An 8262-nucleotide genomic window follows, 5' to 3' on the forward strand; every position below is an offset into this window, starting at 1 on the left:
CGATAGATCTCAGCCATGTTCGATCGATCCAAGTCCAAGGTTCAATCAATCGAACTTCCTCCAGTGCGAAAAAGTTAAATTTCCAGCTCACAAAAGTTGTCCTTTATCCAATCATTGGGGAATATTTGTTGTACGACCCCAACTCATTTTGGGTGTCATTTAACCAACCTATATAAGGCTAAGGATTATTTTTTGTATAATATCATATTGTATCACATTATATCATAGGATACCTTAGAGAACTCTTAGGGAGGAAGCAAAGAAGATGAGGAGGCTAGAGACACCATTGGAGACTTTTCATCAACCAAGAAGCAAATTTCTTCCATGGAGCTTGCCCTTGAGGGTTGGAGGACATCATCCATGAGTGGCTAGACATCCTCTTGGGGCTAGAGTTAGCCCTAAGTATGCTTTCTACTTCTTGATTTACGTATTTTTGAGGGGATTTGTATTGTGATTCATGTCTTGACACTTTTATATATATAGATCTTGTTTATTCAATGATTTATGTGGTTTAATACTTCCAATTGATCATTTCATTCTATCCATATGTCTATGTATGCTAGAATAGATGTTCATGTGTTTGTCTCTATTTCTTGTGTTATTGATGTATGTCTATGTGTGTTGATGCTATAGATCTAGAGATTGTCAAAACATAGTGCTTAATGTCATGTTCTTGTGATTTATTTGACGGTTCATACTCATTGCTTGATGGATTGTGCCTCTCCTTTAGTTTAATTAGCTTAATTTCATGTCATTAGCTTTATTGTAGTGTAGTTGTTAAATGGGAGGACGATCCATGCTTGTTGTTGATGTTCCATACTTATGAAAAGCAAGTAACATGTATCTCTAACCTTGTGATGTGTTTGGATTGTAAGCTTAAATAAATGATTAATGGCTTAATTTGATATGTTGTACTATCCACCATGTTGTTTAGACAATATATGCTTAATTTGTCATCCATGCTTATTGAAACAACCACACACACACACTTTGTTGCAATACATGTTTTTTCCCTCATTAATCATTTATTAAAGGTGTAGAAAAGCTATGCTTAGTGGTGATCTCTAAACCCCAAGATCTCTCTCTCTCTCTCTTTCATTCTCTCTATTGCATTATTTTTTACTTTAGTTTAATTTGCATCTAGTATAATTCAACCAACCAACCACTATTTTGATCACTCGACCTACTAACCCTAATTTTGATTCCTCAACCTAGTACGACACTCAATCACTTGGGACGATCCCTACTCACCCTAGCTATATTTTTAGTGAAAGGTAGTAATGGCAATTTATAAATGTAAAACTTAGCCACATTTCCATATAAACTTCTCAGGTTTGCGGTGACGGCACGCACCCTACTAAGTTTTTGGCGCTGTTGCCGGGGATTGATTGATTGGCAACGTCGTATTTATGGAATCAATTAGGAATTAGTACTCTTTTAATCGTGTCTTTACTTTATTTTCAATTTTTGTTACTTATTGTGTTTGTTCTTGTTTGACTAGGAGCATTAATTTAGGAAGCAAGCAAAGGAGCTAAGCAAGCAAAGGAAAAATACTAAAATCATAAAAAAAATTGCTAAGCTAAGCTATAAATTTGGAGTAGAAGTGCTAAAGGACCTTTGTGAGCTTTTCTTACTCAAACTCTTAGTTAAATCGTTGGCCCGCGTGGAGGCTTGTATTTCAATTCTTGGATAAATCGTGAGCCCATGTGGAGGCAATTTAATTTTCTTGCATTTTGTTAAAGCATGGGAGTATGAGAACATTGAATGTGGAGGAAGTTTGTTAATTGTTGATTTATTGTGAAGGTGAAGTGTTTGTTGCTTGTTGTGTTGCATTGTGCATGCATGGTCGTAGATCATTGAGACCCACTCTTGTCCCTTTAAATTTTCTTCTTGAATCCATTGTTAAAAATCCTAGGGGAAGAGGTAGTTCTAGTCAATCCATTGCATCAATGGAAGGACACAATGAGGACCATGTGGAGGACCTCGGTCACATAAACCAACAAGGTATCCTCCACCCCAATGTGCATCATGATAACATGCAAGTTCCATTAGGCATGCCAAGGCCATATGTTCATCCACCACAACAACAAGGCCAAGTTCCATTAGGAATGCCAAGACCAATCTATGCTCCACCACCTCCCATCATTCAAGGCAACCAAGGTGCCCATGTTGCACCTCCAATTGCTAATCCTCCCCTTGCTTTAAGAGATCACTATGTGCCTAATGAATATAATGCACCCACATGCATTCAATTGCTACCATTTAGAGCACGCCACTATGAAATTAAGCCACAAACCATTCAAATGCTTCCTAATTATAATGGACTTCCAAGTGAAGAACCTTACAAGCATTTGGATGAGTTTCTTGAAGTATGTTCCACTATAAAATATACGGACATGCCGGAAGAGGTCTTAAGGCTTAAAATTTTTCCATTCACCCTTAAAGATAAAGCAAAATGTTGGTTTAACAATCTTAGGCCTTTTTCAATAACTTCTTGGGCGGAAATGCAACAAGAGTTCTTGAATAAATACTATCCGATTTCTAAGACCAATGCCATGAGAACCTCAATTCGAGAATTTTCACATGGGGATGGAGAAACATTTCATGAGGCATAGGAACGCTTTAATGAATTGCTTAGGAAGTGTCCACATCATGACATGCCCAAATGGCAATTAGTTCAATATTTCTTTGAGAGCTTATCAGACAATTACAAAGGCATGGTTGATGCTTCCATGGGTGGCTCTTACATTGATAGGCATGAGGATGACGTGTGGTGTCTTTATGAGAGCATGAGTGAAAATTCTTTGCATCGTACTTTATCTTCAAAGAATGGTAGAAATTCTAGTGGTAGGAAGAGTGTTGGCTTACATCAAGTCGACCACTCCAATGAAATTGCCGCCAAAATGAAATCATTATCTCAAAGGTTTGATCAATTTTTGATCAACCAAAACTCGGTGAATCAAGCATCTTCCTTCCCTAACCATTCTCATCATGCATCTAATGAGACACGTATGACTTGTTCAAGTGTTTTACATTCTACTTCCAATTGTCCCCATGGACATTTGCAAAGGGAGCATCATGAACAAGCAAATGTTATTTTTGCTAATCAAGGGAAAAATCCTTATGGAAATCATTACAATCCTAGTTGGAGGAATCACCCGAATTTCTCTTGGAAAAACCAAGGGGAGGGCTCAAACCCTTCCCAAGGCGGTTTTCAAGGAAAGTACATTCCACCTCTAATGCAAGGTCAAGGGTCCCAAGGTTTTAGATCATCATATCAATCACAAGGAAACAAATTTTCAAATTCTCATTTTCCTAATCAACCATCATATTCCCGAGGAAATGTTAGAAGTCCCGCTTTTGAAGAGAAAGTTTTGATCACTTTGGGCACTTTAGAGGCAAACACACAATTGCTTCAGTCTTATTCTCAATCTTTTGCAAAGCTAGAAACCCAAGTAGGGCAAATAGCTAGTACTTTGAATGAAAGAGAGAAGGGAAAAATGCCTTTGAATACCCCACAAAAGCAACAACGTGTTGTGGAGACTCATTCTTCATCGGAAGGTCACACAATAGAGTATGTCAATGCGGTGACTACCTTGAGAAGTGGAAGGATTGTGGATAACCAAGTGGGTATGTCCAATAAAGAGAGTGAACCTGTGCAACCATAAGTTGACACCCGTCCCGTTTCATATCATATTCCTCCTTCATTGCATGTGCATGGCCATATAAATGAGAATGTGTTGAAAAGTGATTTTGAAAAGAAAGATTTGCAAAATGATTTGAAAACTTCTTATGTTAAAGAAACTTCAAAGAATAATTCTGAAAAGATTTTTGAACCAAAAGCTCCATTTACGGATGCCTTAAAAGGATCCATTTCAAATGACAAGCAAAAGGCCAAAGTAAATGAAATCATGGACGTGTTTAGGAAAGTGAAAGTTAATCTTCCACTTTTGGATACAATCAAGCAAATTCTGGCTTATGCCAAATTCTTGAAAGACTTGTGCACCCAAAAGAGGAAGAACAAAAGCCAAGCACCTAGAAAAGTGGTTTTAACCGAGCAAGTGAGCTCAATTTTGCAGCATAACACTCTCCCCAAGTTCAAGGACCCCGGTTCACCTACTACTTCATGCATCATTGGTGATCATATGACTAATCGGGCTCTTTTTGACCTTGGAGCTAGTGTTAATCTTCTTCCATACTCGGTTTATGTCAAATTAGGTTTAGGAGACTTAAAACCAACATCGGTAGTTTTGCAACTTGCCGACCGATCAATCAAAAAGCCTAGGGGTATCATCGAGGATGTATTGATTAAAATTGATAAATTCTTTTTTCCCGTTGATTTCGTTGTCATTGACACGAATCGGGCCCAAATCCTAAGAGCCAAATTCCCGTTATCCTTGGCCGTCCTTTCTTGGCAACAGCGAATGCCAACATCAATTGTAGGACGGGGATAATGAAGATCTCATTTGGCCACATAAAGGTAAAGTTAAATATTTTTAATCCAACCCCCAAATTTCATTTGATAAGCATGAAGAGATTAATGTTGTAGAAAAATATCATGACCTTAAAAGTGAAGGAATTGAGTTTTTGTGTGAAACCAAGGTTTCAAAAAGTCCATCTTTAACCTTGACACCAAAGAAAGTTGTTTCAAAATCTTGTTTTGAAAGGGCATGGAAGCCCAAAGATTGCATTGACCAAGGACCGAAAACATCTTTTGAGCTTAATCCAACAAGTTCCTTAAAGAACCATTTGTTGGGGGGAGTTCAAAGCACTTATCACCCCATTGAGGAGGGGATGCACTACAAGATGTTTGATCCGGGCTAAAAGAGCCCAACGTCTTGCTAGAGACGTTAAAAACTAGCAAGACATTTCATAGGGTGTCAAAACCCTATTCCTCCCTCATTTCTATCTTTAATTTCATTTCTTGTGAAGTCTAGATACTTGTTTTTGGTTCACATGCATTGCTAGGAACTTTGATTAGGATCGCATGCATTTTTATGTTGTGATTGAGCATTTTGCATAAGTTCGATCGATCTCAGATGAGAGTTCGATCGATCGAACTTCGACCTGCATCCAACACTTCAAAAAATTTTGACCTGCATCCAAATCACCTCTCTGTCCCATTGTTCGAACTTATTCTCAGATCGATCATAAGTCCTTAGATCGATCCAAACTTCAAGTTCGATCGATCTTGAGTTCCCACAATTAGACAAATTTCTAAACCCAAAAACCTGCATATTTTTGCTCTCTATCAGATCGATCGAACATTTTGTTTAGATCGATCTCTGTTCTTCATCTCACCATCTTTGACTTTGTTTGAATTTTTAATTTTTAAAAATTCCAAAAATATTTTTATTTTATTTTATTTTATTTTCCAAAAATCCCAAAAAGATTTTATTTTAATTCTTCTAAAAATCCAAAAAAAATTATTTTCAATTTTTAATTCTTAATTTTTAATTTTTAATTCTAAAAAAAAAAAAATGCAAAAATTTCAAAAATTTTCAAAGAGAGATCATTTCAGTTCGGTCAATTTGAGGTTTCAGTTTGATCGATCAAACTGATTCGGGAAAGTTTTTAAAAATGAAACCGAGGGTTTCAAGATCGATTTCAAAGATCGATCTAACCCTTTTCCAAACCCTATCCCTCGTCACCGCTGCACCCATCTTCCCCATCTCCGGCGAGATCTCCGGCGAGCTTACCCTCATCCCGAATCACTCTCTCTCCTCTCAGATCTCGGATCTCCATCACTTCTTCGCACCTCCTCTTTTGTATTTGGGTAAGATCCGAATCCTTCTTGTGATTTCAAGCTTCGATTTGATTTATATATGCTTCAAATGTTAGACCCATCCTATTTAGATGATGAAAACCTCCATTGATGAAGCTTTGACTCACTTTGTGTATATATATATATATATGTGTGTATATTTTGTGTTAGATTTTTAAGTTTTATTTTGATTTTGGGAGTATGGGCTTCAATAGGTGAATAAGATTGATAATTTGTTGTGTTGATGGGCCCACGACCTTGTTCGTAAAGGCCCTGTGTCATCCACGTCACAGATCTGTGACTGTCCACGTTCTTCGTAGAGTTCGATCGATCGAACATATTTCTTAGATCGATCGAAGGAGATCGATCAAACTTAGTCACTTAATTTCTCAGATTGATCATGAGAGATCGATCTCACAATTTTTGTGATCGATCGAACTTCATAGATTTCATATACACATCCCATGCATCTTATCTTGTGTCCATGCTATCTTATTCATACCCAATGCCTATGATTTTCCACATTTGATACATTTTACACTTATACTGCTTAGCATGTTCACATCCTATCACTTCCATAGATTCATGTCATTTATCTGTTTTGTCTATCTTACTTGACATACATGATTCTATTTTGTGCTTTAAATTCTTTATTCTGGCACTGACTTCCCTTGCAAGTTTTCAATTGTTTTTCAGGCCATGGCTCGGGTCAAGACTGTAGCTCTCGGACACTATCACCGCTGAGGCAGGCCACGTTTTGATGATGAGGCCGGTCCATCTCATGTACAGGACCCTATATAGGAGCCAGCGGAGCCCACACAGTCTCCCCATTCTAACAGCAGATTACATTCCGATGCTGGCGCATCTCCTTTACACAGTGATGCTGACGCTGAGCATATACCATCTCCACCATAGCCAGCTCAGCCAGCCCAGGAGTTAGACCAGCCATTGTGTAGATACTCACGCCTTCCAGTGGCGCATGAGTCAGTTTTCGACATAGATTTCTTCTCCCGGTTGGTACTTACCCGATCCACTTATGATGATATACTCCAGAGGGGACTTGCAGCCATTCTTGCCCCTATCACATACCCCGTGTACCCGAGGCTAGTATGGATGTTCTTCTAGAACCTCCGGCCTACCCCGCGTAACACGGCGGAGCTGAGGACCTCTATTGATGGCCACCTGATTTCTATTACTGTGGACACATTGTCCAGATCATGCCATTGTCCACATGACTGCCCTCCCAAGCTACAAGAGACATATCCCAGGCTATATACGCCTTCATATGCAGATATAGACATTATTCTCACAGGTCATTATGCCGATGGCGAGACCTTCGCCACCCACACCTATTTACCAAATGACTTGTGGTTCTTTAACTCAATCTTGTTCCGCAATGTCTTCATGGCCGGCCATAAGATTCAGCGGAGAGGCGATTACTTAACAACTCTGTACGCTTTCTATATAGGGCATTAGCTGTCTATCCTTGCGCTCATCTGGAGCGTGATGAGGAAGCTCTATGATGAGCACATCAGTAAGGAGAGGCCCAAAAGGGCTAAGTCTTACCCATTTGGCCACCTCATCACCCAGATCCTGCTAGACCAGCGCTATCCTTTCCATCTTCGGGAGCACCCTGAAAGAGGATCCTGTCACTTCCTGAAGAAGGACCAGGATAAGAGCTATAATGCTATTATCAAGAGACTACAGGACGATGCAGCAGAGGCGGCAGAGGAGCTAGAGGCTGAGGAGGCGACAACAGCAGCAGCAGACCCAGTAGCGGATGACGCAGCAGTCGATCCGGCTACCGTACATATGGACATTGATTTAGAGCAGCCTACCGAGGACGCAGAGCAGCCCTCTCCAGTTGGGTCACCCATTCATGATGCGGAGTAAGCTCAGGATCATCATTCTCCCGATCCAGCCACACCTGAGGCTCCAACACAGACACCCGGCTTTGGAGAGCGACTCCAGGCTTTGGAGGATGCTGCCGTATCTATCCGCGCTGACACGGTCTCTCTTCGAGAAGATGTTATCTCCATTCTAGCTGATATTGCTACCTCCGTACGGATGTCATGACCGCATTCAGAGATCTATCCAGAGAAATCTGCGGAGCACGACCTGCCTGTCCTACCTCCTCTTCCTAATCTCTCTATCCCTTTTATCCGATCATCTCATATATCTGTGATCTCATCATACTTTTGATACTGTTATACTATTTTTGCAACCGTGTCTGTCGGCTCTGATACTAAATGTACAGTACTTTATTTTTATTTATATATGTTTTCTGTATGGATGTCATATTTTCATATTCTTATTGCTATCTGTTTGACTCCATCAGGTGCATTCTAGTGACTTCAATGAGAGAGAGTACTGCCCAAAATTTTCAGGACCACCCTTTTACCTCTCTCTAATTTTCAGTTGCTATCCCATTTACACTTGCATGCCCACTGTGCACTGTTATTATCCCTTTTGTTATCTGATGAGTTTATCCAAGTGCC

General features: G+C 39.6%; 1 pseudogene; it reads right to left on the reverse strand.

The window, feature by feature from the left end:
* Positions 1-2560: 2560 nt before the first annotated feature.
* On the reverse strand, positions 2561-2659 carry LOC132310822 (small nucleolar RNA R71; annotated as a pseudogene).
* Between the last annotated feature and the right edge of the window lie 5603 nt (positions 2660-8262).

The sequence above is a fragment of the Cornus florida genome, unplaced genomic scaffold (genome assembly GCF_030987335.1).
Source record: "Cornus florida cultivar Cherokee Brave unplaced genomic scaffold, ASM3098733v1 CherokeeBrave_3.0.0_Hap2_Chr05, whole genome shotgun sequence".
In the NCBI taxonomy this organism is placed as follows: domain Eukaryota; kingdom Viridiplantae; phylum Streptophyta; class Magnoliopsida; order Cornales; family Cornaceae; genus Cornus; species Cornus florida.